This window comes from Ambystoma mexicanum, chromosome 6q (assembly GCF_040938575.1).
Source record: "Ambystoma mexicanum isolate Mex_15411 chromosome 6q, UKY_AmexF1_1, whole genome shotgun sequence".
Classification (NCBI taxonomy): Eukaryota; Metazoa; Chordata; class Amphibia; order Caudata; family Ambystomatidae; genus Ambystoma; species Ambystoma mexicanum.
The window spans coordinates 1,170,819,693-1,170,832,498 of record NC_090937.1 but is presented as its reverse complement, the minus strand read 5'-3'; the positions used below and the strand labels follow the sequence as shown (position 1 = coordinate 1,170,832,498).

At 45.4% G+C, this 12,806-nt stretch overlaps 1 protein-coding gene across 2 annotated transcripts in view; it reads right to left on the bottom strand.

Moving 5' to 3' along the window:
* Positions 1–12,806, bottom strand: part of SMIM14 (small integral membrane protein 14) — an 821,041-nt gene that overhangs the window by 656,544 nt on the left and 151,691 nt on the right. The window contains exon 2 of one of the 2 annotated variants that reach the window (XM_069631778.1): positions 8,616–8,718. The exons of the other annotated variant lie outside the window; for it this stretch is intronic. The gene's annotated coding sequence lies outside the window, so the exon portion shown is untranslated. The remainder of the gene's footprint in view (positions 1–8,615; positions 8,719–12,806) is intronic. 2 annotated transcript variants of the gene reach the window in all.

Below are 12,806 nucleotides of genomic sequence, written 5' to 3'. Positions count from 1 at the left end.
CGCCTTGAAACACCTGTGTATAGGCGCGTTACAAATACCATATCAGATCATATCATATCATAGGGTCTCATGTGTTTTTACTATGTGTGTTACACAGCACCCTCCGTGCCGTAACACAGGGGTGTCATAGTGACACCCCACCATAGACTCCATACCCTGGGACTGACTACTGTCTCCCAGGGCATGTAAAGTCACCATTGGTATTACTAGTCCCAAATTATTAACAGAAACCAGTACAAACCATCATATTGTGGACGTACTGGTCGGGGCAATTCGATTGCCCCGGGGTCTGTTAGTCGAGGGGGCACGTCTCCGTCCCCCCCTGATCGAGTTGTGGCTGGTGGCAGTGGAAACTACTTTTTATATTCGACCGCGAATATTTCCCTATGGGATTTTCCCATTGTTCGAGGCTACCAACTTTAATTATTTAATTCTCATAGCCTCGAACATACCGCCGGTTTATTTATTTAATATTAATTCGCCGGTTGGTATTTTTTGCCAAGACTCAATTCTAAAATGGCGTTTGTGTTCTCTTCTGTGACTCCAACCCAAGTCGAGCCCTTTGTTCCACTTTTTGGCGGGCTTCTCCACAGAAGCCTCCAAAAGTGGTGCCACTCTGTCTGGGTACCACAGAGGTGTGGGAGGGGGTTTAGGCACCCTGGACTGAGTTACCTTGGTAACTCAAGTCGCACTCTTGTGTGATTGGCCCATGTTTGATTGACAGCTAGGCTGAATGAATGGGGGTATGCTGCATAAAAGCTGGGCTTTGGGGACTGGAACTTCAGAAGTCACCAAAGGACCTGAGAATCCAAAAAGGGAGAAGCTGAGCCGACCTACCACGACGACACCACCGGTGGAGCCCTGCGGAACCGACTCACCACTTCCCGAAGACAGAGAAGATCTCCCGGCTGGAGAGGCTTCTTCCCCTGACTGGTGGGCACAACCAGTTTACCTTCTTTCTTCGCATCCCAGAAAGGTTTGTGGTCAAACTGCCCGTGCCAAGCACCCCGGCGGCCGTATAGCCACTCACCACTGAACCGCGAACCAACGGACCGCTCCTTGTACCTGAGAAACTCTGCGGCTGGTTTGTTCCCTGGCAGTGCAACGGACTCCTGTCTTCCTCCCCAACGAGATCCTCTCTTCCCCCAGACGAAGCACCGACTTGCATCCGCTGCCAGGAACAACTGCCTCCGCTGGAGTGTTCTCACCACTTTAAGGTACCGTGTCCGCCAAGCCTCGCTTTCTAAAGATTGCTACAAGGTAATAATAACCCCTTAACCTTCTGGACTTGGACTGGGCTGGCCGCCTTGACCCTCTAACTGGTCCCTCTCTTTGATCCAACTCCTTTTTGAACCGTTACAAGACTTTTGTGCACTGCAACCGTGTGACCTTGGACACATTTCGTTTGGATCCTCTTAAGCAGATCCGGCTTACTGACTCTGAATTCCTAGTGTTACTTTGCCTTCGTCCCTTGTTGTGTTCGTGAAAAAGTGTTGGGATCTGTTTCAATTTATTCTCTGTTTTTCTCTCCCTTTTAAAAACGAATTATTAGAGAGCCATCTACGTTAAGCGCTCACCGCGGTCTGAAAATAAGTGGGGCTTTACTTAAGACTTGTCTAATATTCTTTTAAGGGAGTGTATATCTTTTAGTGACCGTGTTTTTGAATTGCTTACTATTAGTGCCTGTGTGTTTTTCTAGATGTGGTTTTAAATAAATAATTATATCTCTTTTACACCAAGCCCTGGTCAGTGTTTACTTGTTCTATTGTGTTCTCTTGACCTATTGTGAATACTCTGTATACTGCCTAACTCTTCTTGAGGGAAGTCTGACTGCTCATCCACAGCTACCAAGTGAATCTGTGTGGTACAGACTGCCACCAAGTGGGTTTACTGCCAAACACCTGTAGTCCTAAATCTTTTGCAGTGGTCCCAGAGGGAACTGCACAGGTTTCTGCCTAACACTCTGTGGACATGTTCCAAATGTTTTTATTAAAGAAGAATAAGTCCTAACTTTCCCTATCGCTATGGGATAGTCCCTATCTATAAATCTAACTAGGGTGCTCGTCAGTTGTCTGTGAATGTCCAAATGAATAAGTCTGCTGTCGAAAACTAATCAAACTGACCAAACCACTATTCGAAATAAACTAAGGTCAGGAGAATATCTCCCTTCTCTTGAGGATATTTCTTGTATCAGTCTTTCGATTTCTAGTTAATATGTTGTCTTTAGATAGCCTCTAGGTACTTGCTGTATGGGTTCATGAAGTTCTTTCATGAGATGGTTAGCTTTTCTCTCCTCCTGAATAATATCTTTCTATGTCATTTTATACTTCCTTGGATCCTTTTCAGAACAACCTGGAAACGTACACTTTCTTCTAAAGTGCTGGCTTTCTAGACAATTTTGGTGCACCTTATTCTGACATTCTCTGCCTTGTATATTTACTTTGGTTGTCTCTCTGAGCTGCAATTGATAAGGCTCTCTTACATTTCTTCCTGTTTTGAGTTGTTTTGTGTTAGGCAGAAACCTGTGCAGTTCCCTTAGGGACCACTGCAAAAGGCTTAAGACTACAGGTGTTGGCAGTAAACCCAATTGGTGGCAGTCTGTACAACCCAGATTTACCTGGTAGCTGTGGCTGAGCAGCCAGACTTCTCTCAAGAAGAGTTAGACAGTATATAGAGTATGCAAGATAGGTACCAAAATACAGTAGCACAAGCAAACACTGACCAGAGCTTGGGTATAAAAGTATATAATTATTTAAAAACACACTTTGTAAAATACACTAACACTAATATGGCAAGCAAGTTCAAACACAGTCACTATTAATATATATACATCCCTGATTACTTATTGAACAAGTCTTAGTTAAAACACCACTTATTTACAGACAGAGGTGAGCGCTTAACCTAAGATGGCACTCCAATAAGTTAGTTAAAAAGGGAGGGAAAAAGGCAGAATTAGGACAATACACACTACCAACACTTTAAGAGAACCAGAGCAAGTCAGAAAAGGCAGAGTCTACTGAGGAGCAAGAAAGTCATAGGCCAGGCCCACTCTTGGATAGAGCAAGGCGGAATGTGTCCAAGATCTCACAGTTGAATAGTACTTTAAAGGGTCTTTGCAGATAGTTCCAAAAAGGGTTGGATCAGTTCAGAAAAAGTTAGTTAGCAGGTCCCAAGTCACCCCAGGATAGAAAGTCAAGGATTTACGGGACACCTTGAACAGTCTGTTGCAAGGGAGACCAGGCGGGACACAGTACCTGAAATGGTGAGAAAGCTCCAGCGGGGGCAGTTGTTCCTGGCAGCGGGTGCAAGTCGGTGCTTCGTCCAGGGGAAGAGAAGGTCTCGACGTGGAGGAAAGCTGGAGGTCGTTGCACTGCCAGGGAAGAAACCAGCCGCGGAGTTTCCCGGTTAAAAGGTACTACCCTTATATTCGCGGTAGTGGTGAAGCGTTGCTATCCGGCCGCCGGGGTGCTTGGCACGGGCGATTCGACCATGAGATGATCCAGGAAGGCGAAAAGGAGGACGAACTGGTTATCCCCGCCAGTTCAGAGGAAGAAGACTCTCCGGGATGAAGATCTTCTCTGTCATTGGGAAGTGGTGAGACGGTTCAGCTTCTCCCTCTTCGGATTCTTTAGTCCTGTGGCGACTTCTGAAGTTCCAGTCCCCGAAGCCCTGCTTTTATGCAGAAAACCCCCATTCACTCAGCCTAGCTGTCACTCAAACATGCTAAGTGGTGAGCCGGGCGGCTCACCACTGGGCCAATCACACAAGAGTGCGACTTGAGTTGCCGAGGCAACTCAGTCCAGGGTGCCTAAATCCCCTTCCCACACATCCTGTAGACCCAGACAGAGTGGCACCACTTTTGGAGGCTTCTGTGGAGAAGCAGGCCAAAAAGTAAAATAAAGGGCTCAACTTGGGTTGGAGTTACAGAGGCGAACACAAACGCCATTTTAAAACAGAGTCCTGGCAAAAAGACCCAACTGGGGAATAAATATTAAATAAATAACCCGGCGGTATCTTTAACATTGCACCAAAAAAAGTGGTGCGTTTAAAATGAATGGGAAAATCCCATAGGAAATATTCCGGTGGAATATTTTGCGTGGTAACCACTGCCACCAGCCAGAAACTCGACGAGGGGGGACTGCACAGTGCCCCCTCGAAAAACAGACCCAGGGGCAATCTAATTACCCCTACCAGTACTTCCACAATATGATGGTTTGTACTGGTTCTGTTCACAATTTAAGACTAGTAAAGTCAATGGTGACTTTACATGCCCTGGGAGACAGTAGTCAGTCCCAGGGTATGGAGTCTATGTTTGGGGGTCACTATGACACCCCTGTTACTGCACTGAGGGTGCGGTGTAACACAGTTACAAAAAATACATGAAACCCTATGGAGTAAAAGACCCCATAGCCCAAAAAACACATTACAAAGTCAAAGGATATCTCAAATCATGGAGAGTGGGAGAAAAAGAGTCTCACTCTTAGCAGGAGAAAAAAATAAACCCCAAAAATCCAGCAAAGCTGCTGGGGGACTCACTAGGTTTGGGAAATTAGCCTTAACAGAGAATTCTCCCTAACATTTTGAGTAGCTGGTCTACCTTTCCTTTTCACAGGGCATTGATATCCAACTTCTCTTCTTCTCCCTCTCAGGGATTTCTATGAGCTTCTTTCTCACATTATGATGTTTCTCTATACCCCTTCATAATATTCTCTTTCTCTTATAGTCCCTTCATTCTCTGTTGAAGGTTTGGATACTTTTCCCTTTTCCCAGGGTAGTGATGTCCAAGGTGGCTTTCTCTCCCTCTCAGAGACTTCAACGATTCTCTTTCGTACATAAAAGTGATTTAAGTTCATCAGTTTTGTGTTCAACTTCTCTTTACTTGTATTTGGACAAGTTTCTTAAACTATACAACGATTCCATTTTGGCCTCCCGGTGTTTGTGTTCTCTGTTACCTTCAACAATGTAGGTGTGCGTCTCCATGCTCTGTGCCTGTCTGGGAGCTTCTCTCTCGCTCCTTGTTGCTGTCGGCTCACTGTCACCAGAATCATCTTCCTGTGATTCTCTCTTGCTCCCGCAGCATCCCGGTGTTCCTTCAGGTAACTGGTCGGGTTGCGGCTTCATTCTCATGAATGCATCGGCAATGGTTTGTAGACTGCCTGCCCAGCACGTATCCTAAGTGGTCAAGCCAACACCTCGTTTTGGGTTCCAGCCCCCCTCCGCTTCTTGCTTCTGGGATACCCTTTGTCTCTGGCGTCTCCCCCTTCAGTTCAGCACAAGCTTGAATATCATGGGCTTTGCGTCTCGGTTATGCTCCACCTTTTCAGGTATTACGCAGGAAGGGGGTGTTGGTGAGGTCTGGTATGCCAGAGGTCTTGGGGTTACTATGAGCTCAACCGTTCAGCTCCCCAGGCCCAAAAAACCCTTCCCACAGAACAAACTGAGGACTCAGCCAGGGGGAAAGTTAGACTATCGTTTCTTACAAAAACTAACGGGGATCATACAGGACATTCAAAAATCCCCAATGTCACCACTCCCAAAACCGTGTCGAGCCCTTTTGATGCAGAGCATTGTCACAACACGGGCCTATCCCCGAAAAACCTATCACACTTTCTGGTTTGGTGATCCGAGTGGTATACCTTATGGATTGACCTTATAGATCTTACTCAATTGGCGCTCAGATGTCAGGTGGCTGACCTGCCCCTTCCCCAAGAAACTATTAGATTGTTGCAGGGTCGCAGGATTACCATTGGCCCTTGTCCCCTCCCATCCACCCCTGGATTTCTGTCCCTTGATCGGCTGGAACCGGTCTCTCCAGGCCTGGGACCCAGCTTTGTTCCCAGCGCTCTGTGCACCTCTTTAAGGTGATGGAGAATGACTATGTGTTCCCAATGTATCTGTTGCAGTACCACTTTTGCTTGTGAGAGTGTTCTCCACGTTGCAACGTTGTTGATGTTCATGTTTCACTTCACGTCTGTGTTGCTGAGAACTGTTAGTTTTCCCACCGCGGTTGAATAACCATTGTCTAGCTCGGCCGCATATGTGGTTGAGGACCACAAAATCGAGCTCTTCTGATCTGCAATTTATGAGGATTTATTTTGTTTCTCTGCAGATGGCCCCATGTCGTTTTAGGTTTGGAATGTGCTGCTTGTCGCTGACCTTGACTGTAAGCCCTGGCCTTCCTGTTCTGTGCAGCCTGGATCTGCTTCCTTTCGTCTCTCATCCTGCGGTCTTATGTGATCTTCGTTATACTTCTACTATGATTTATACACACTTATATTGTGCTATGTTCCTATAGGTTAGTCGTATTTGGTCGCGCCTGGCTCCTTATGTGGTCCTGTAGTTGCATAGGGTGAGTGAACATAAGCATCTGCCAGCCTGCTCTGCATCTCTTTGTTGCCTTGCGTTCAACGTTTCTGCACTTGGCTAATGAGAAAAATAATAAAAGCTTTGACAGTATGTACATGTATCTGTCCTCTATCTACAGAACTGTGTAAGCATTTTCTTTGTGTACACAAGTGTGTGTTTGTGTAACATTGTGCATGGTTGCGAGTGTACTTCATGACTAACATGGCTAGGTCATGGTGCCACCAACGACATCAGCACAGTGGTTTCTCGGCATTCATCAACATTATCCATCGAGGCATTTGGGTCTATGACCACTGTTGAAGCACCTGTATCCATAAAGACATTCACTGGATAAGGTTTGAATGGCTGCCTGAGACAATATCTCTCTGCATATGTGTCAGTCACTTGTGCTACTGGGACCTGTCCGAATAATGAGTGACTTTGTGTTTTTTTGACTCTTCAGGCAGTCATGTTCATTGGGGCGAGGAGGGGTATTCCAGGGCCCTCTCTTCAGGGGCCTCCCATGCCTGCGTAGTGTTCCTCTCTTCCTCCATGGTTCGGCAAGTACTCGCTATTCAGCATACTCATCTCAGTTGATTAGAGACTTTTACTTGAAGGCATACATTTGCTTTCTTCTTGATAATGGTATAGATTGACTTTTTCTACACCCAAGTCTTGAGACTTGTAAGTCCTCGGTATTTTAGAGAGTTCCATGTATGCCATTACGAATTCCCTTGATTCGTTAAAGTATACTATAACATAACACTTTGAAAGACAATCTATGCAATATAAAAAAAAAGTTCTTGGAAACTTTACTTGAAACTGTGGCAATGATTGATTTATAAATGATCTATAAATTAACTTTTTGGTCACTGGCTCTCTTCACCTACAGTCCCTCCCTCGCCTCCTCTGCTACCGGCCCTTCTACCTACACTCCCTTGCTAGTCTGCCCCGCTTTCTTCCTCCTAAACCTGCAGCTGGTGCAGGTCTCCTAACACTATAGGACTAATGTGTGAGAAAACCTTTTGTGGGTGTGCGCAAACCTCTCTGCAAATTAAATTAATGCAAAAAAGTCAAAGAAAGTGTACTGCAGGGGTGAGGATGGGTAGGTGACTTCTCACCATCACCTATGTACAAAAACGATATTATCATATGTTGTTTGCAAGTGAGGATATTTTGACATATATAATGCACCAAATTTATCAAAACCAACCCAGTGGCTGTATTTATTGGGGGAAAAAAAAGAGAAAGACCCCACTCTGTGGGTAATTAATCTTTGTTAGGTTGATAGATATACAAAAAATTGCGTACTCTCAGGTTGGCATAACCTGGCAAATTGCCAGATATTGGATGTAACTAAAAAGCACAGTTGTTTATGGCGCGACAGATTTTCGTACACAGTTTAACATAACATAGCATATTGCCCAATATGGTATGACATACTCGGTTACCAATATAACATCACATAGCAATTGTGCTGTAGCATACTAAGTTGACAAAGTATCCTAATATGAAAGTTGGTATTGCCGACATGTGTTTCAACCCACTAAGGTCGTCATCAGGGCACAAAAGAGTTCCTATAACACTGTATACACAAATAGGCATAATCATATGTTCAATCATTCAGTTTGAAAAAATTCATAAATATACCGGAGGGAGAGTGGATGGGAAACAAAAAAGGGGGAGGAAAGAGAGAAAAAAAACTTTTGTTTAGTGCATGTTATCTCGGGACAAAAGATATTCACAATTACTCCAAGTTCAAGCTGTGATATATTTGTCGGACACCATTTGGTGATGTAAGCACTCACAGTTGTGTATTGAGACCCCTATAATCATTTACTGCATTTGCAGACAATCCAAAGTGATTATAAGTTCTGTGCATGTTATACTATTTCGTGACCAACAAGGGTGACCAACAAGGGGATGGTTTTATGACCAATAAGAGAAAAGTTTCTGAAGGTAAAAGAAATCGTACTTTCACCCAAAACTCAGTGCATGTTAGTCTAAGTGATAAAGGAAAGTCAGGAGCAAATACTTGTAGGGGTCAGATGAAAAAGGTCTATAATAAGCTGTGGCCAATTTGGTAACTCATTGAGCATGAGTAAGCATTTAGCTCTTGGATCGGTAAAAATCCTGCATGTCTGAAATTAGAGGAACGAGTGGGGAAAATTGTTGCTATTGTGTATCTACTCCTTTATGAGGGTTTCCAAGAATAAAGTTGGAACGCCATGCTATTTATAGTTTGAATGCAGCAAAAAATTACGGCTTACCTGCCGATTCGTGGCACTAGTTTAGCATTGTAGATGTTGAAAAATTAAGTTTTCAGATAACAAAATATTCTTGGCGTCTGTGGTTATGCAGGTACAGAGACATCTGCAATAGTAAATAAAAATACGGGTAAACTGTGAGAAGCGCGGGCCTTTCTCACTGAATCAAAAACAAAAGTACGTAGTCAGCCAGAATCTATCTATGTCATTATCCGTGTGCTTGAGTCGACTACTATTTAAAGACGAAAAATAAGCGTTGCATAAGTTACAAGCTTAATTTACCAAATATATCGCATCCTAACACTACAGCACTTAACGGGGCAAGGAGGAGGTGGGGAGGAGAGCTTCCACAATAAATGAAGACACTGGGCCTCATTACGACCCTGGCGGTCCGGAAATAACGGTGGCGGTAAACCCGCCGCCACCATTGTTTCCGGACCGCCTGATCCCGACCCCTGCAGGCGGGAGGTGATGTTCCCGCCAGGTCTGACCTGGCGGGTTTAACACCTCCCGCATGCAGGCGGACGAGGAAACACCGGCAGCATTACGAGATGCTGCCGGTGTTTCCATGATCCCGATTCCCATTGAGTCCCATAGGACTCAATGGGAATGGGGATTTACACCATTCCGCCTCCGTGATTCCCGGAAAACCGGGGTTGTAATGCCCCGGTAATTCCGGGAATCACGGAGGCGGAATGGTAATACGAGTCCGGCGGTAACCAGGCGGTTTTACCGCCGCGGTTACCGCCGGACTCGTAATGAGGCCCACTGACCCACCTATCCAAAGTAGCACTTTCATCCAACTGCTTAGCTTGCTGACAGTTCATGTAAAGTTACATCATCACTACTGTGGTAACGTTTTTTAAAGATTACACCCTTGTTCATTCCGCCTTCCTATGAGATGCAACTGCTCATCTGTTTATTAGGAAGTTGTGGCTCTGCGTAGTGAATGACCATTGGTCAACCGCACTACCTTGTACCCTTTTATTTGTTGGGCCAGTTTTGGCATCCCCTCTTTTCCTCTTTGGCCTCATACACAAAAGGACTGGTTTGCATTTATGTGCTTTTACAAAACACCAACAAAATAGCAAATAAATTGCTTGGAACTCAAAATCAACTGAGAATGTACCACACATATCAATAACAATTTAGGAGGAAGGAATGGGGAGAGGGGTAAAAGTACCAGTTGCAGGAGACGAGTCAAAGAGGCTTCAGGGAAAGGAAGGGTATTTGCAAAAGAAGGTAATCTGTTTATTGTAACCACAGTTTTGGGAATGGATTCCATACACCATTTTGTAGAGAACAGATAGTGTCAGTGTTATGTGTTTGTAATAGTAGACAATCATATAAATAAACAATATTCAAAGTTAAGTCAATACAGTTTGCTTGACTAAACCCTCAATGCCTTTGGCATGTGCATTAGAATATAATTACGGTCATAGGTGATGACAATTGCACAGTCTATTAATTTTCTTTATGCACGTCACCAAAGAAAAGATGGCAAATTAACCAAAAATCCCTACAGTCCCATGTCCCTTTGCCGACATGATTTTTTTTCCAGAGTAATTCTTACCGACAAAATTACTAAGAAAAAAAGTCATCTAATGATTTGTTTTTCTATAGTGGGATCCTCCTCAAAAACCCCTTTCCCAGTGCTATTACCCATACCCAAACCCTTTTAAACCTGTATCCACCCTCTCTATATATTTCGATTTGTTTCTCGTAGTAATTTTGTTGGCAAAACACATCATGTCGGAAAACTAACGAGATACCCATCTCTATAGAAAACCTACCGACATTACATTGACTGCTTTAACTAAGTCAAGTCCCGACCTTGTTAAGGGGGATTTGAACTGCTCTCAGCCAAGGATGGGAGGCCTACTAAGGGGAGACGGTAGCAGTTGAGAGTGCCCCAATTCCTGTCCACTCCCCATGTTCCATTTAAATCTGTGCAGTACCAAATTGCATCACCCCATGCTTGTCACCAAAAATGCAGGCAGAGTTTTTTCTTCTCGGAGCAGAAACCTAATAAAGCTTGAAGGTGAAAAAACACAAGGAGAAGAATCATAAGCATCCCACAGACTGACTTGTGAGTAGAGAATGAAATCAGCTGGAAAGAGAGAGGGAGAGATGGGTTTCATTGACACCAACATACATGAGCGCCTGGTTATCCAACAGCAGGGAGGACAAAAACAGACAGGATCGGGAACTCCTACGTGGCTATGTCCTGAGCTGTGAACCACCCACCAGCCTCAGGGCACTAGAGCAGGTGTCGCGGTCGGGGTGCTTAGATCACCAGGGACTTAGAATAGAGTGCTGGTCGCTCAAGCAGACTGCCTCATGGGAAACCGATGCTCAGTACCCAGACATGGACGCTGTACAGTGCATAACACCATTCCAGCAACACAACAGCACAACGCAGAGAGAAAAGGCATGGGGCTTACCCAGCCACTTAAAACATAATGGTAAGACAGGATCAGATTGGCCAGAGGAAGTGGGATAGGATTAAAAAAAGCTACAGGAAACAGAAAGATGTGGGGTGTTCGAGTGAGTTCAGAGGAGGTGGAGGTGGCAGACCAAGAGATCTGCAAGAGAAAGAATGGAGTAGATTAGTGGATTATGAAGGCAACTTTTGAACCAGGCGAGGCATTGGTTAGTGAGTGCAAGTAGTAATGCTTTGTGAGTGCGCGTGAAAGAGGGACAAGTGTGTTTAGGAGAGGAAATGTAGGGAGTGAAAGATAGAAAAGAGACCAAATTGTGCAAAGTGTTTGTAAGGCACAATCCAATACCCCCAATAGACTGCTCACCTCTGTATAGAGTAGGTACTGTTTAGGAAGTCGCTGAGTTTAGATGGAGAAGGGGTTTGGCCTACAGGTTTTGTGACAAGGCCAGTTAGCTGGCCTTGTCTAGCGCGCGAAGGGGGAGGTTCATCACAAAGCAGCTCAGAGTCAGTCCTGGCTCCAACGGAGGGAGTTGCATCTCTGGGGCGAGCAAACCCCTACCCCTTCCCTAGGTGCCAGTTTATATGGTTGCAGTACATAGTTCCCGCATACCTATCCTATACCTCAAGATGCTCGCCAGTCTCTTATCTTTTTTAGAGCCTCTGAATCAGATGAGAAGCAGTGCGCCGAACCCCAAGCCACACCCCATGTCTGCATGCCACAGCGACCAGGACAGAAGTAACCCCAGAGGAAGCCGTGAATCCAGTGTCCCGTGGCGGCAGAGGGGAGAGCCTAGGAAAGAGGCAGTGTAGTTGCAGGACCTACGCAAGCATCCACCAATTAGCGTATCACTTCGGCACTCAAGCGGATGCTCCACTAGAGATTTACATTCAATCCTAGGTCAACAGGATATGAAAGAGGGGCCAGACCTCCCTCTATTATACTTGCTGGGGAGAATGACCACCATGGAAACCAAGACTGAAACTGGGCCACTGAACTGGCCTTTCCAACATGGTTGACCCACGGTGGCTCTGAGCTGAGAAAATGGGCTGAACTTTGTCCCCCATTTAATGCCTTTTCCGAATCTTAAACCTTCAGCGCAGGATTTAGCCCCCTTGTAAAGATATCTCCTGGCACATACACCTCCCAAAAGGGGAAGGTAGATCAGAAATGGCTAGGGCAAGCTGGCCAATCAGGGCAGAGGGAGGGAAAGTTAAGCCGGGGGCAGGAAACTTCAAGTGGGTTATCCAGATGAGGTCAGCAGTGGCATGGAGGTGGACCAAGAGACCAGCAGGAGGGAGGGAAGAAGCAGTAACAAGTGTGGAGGCCTTTTGAAAAAAAGGTGAGGCATTGATGTAGCGAGTGCAAGGGTACTGCAGAGTGAGTGTACATGTTTGTGCGGCAGGTGGACAGGAGTTAATGTAAGAAGTGAACATTAACTGAATGCTACTGGATGAAAGAAGGAAGAGCGTGTGTATATTGGAGTGGAAGGAGGGGGGTAGTAGCTAGAGGAGGGGCTAGTAGGGGCAGGAGGGACATACTAGGGGCAGGAGGGGGAGTAGCGGCAGGAGGGGAATAGAAGTGGCACACTGGGAATAGTAGTGAAAGGGTGGTAGTAGTGAGATATAGAGTTACAGTAGGAATTGGAGTAGTAGTAGTACAAGGAGAGGTTGGAGTAGTCTGAGAAGTTGTAGGAGGAGGAGTGGTAGCAGTATAGAATGAGAAAGAAAGGGTCATCATCAAAGGGTGGAGG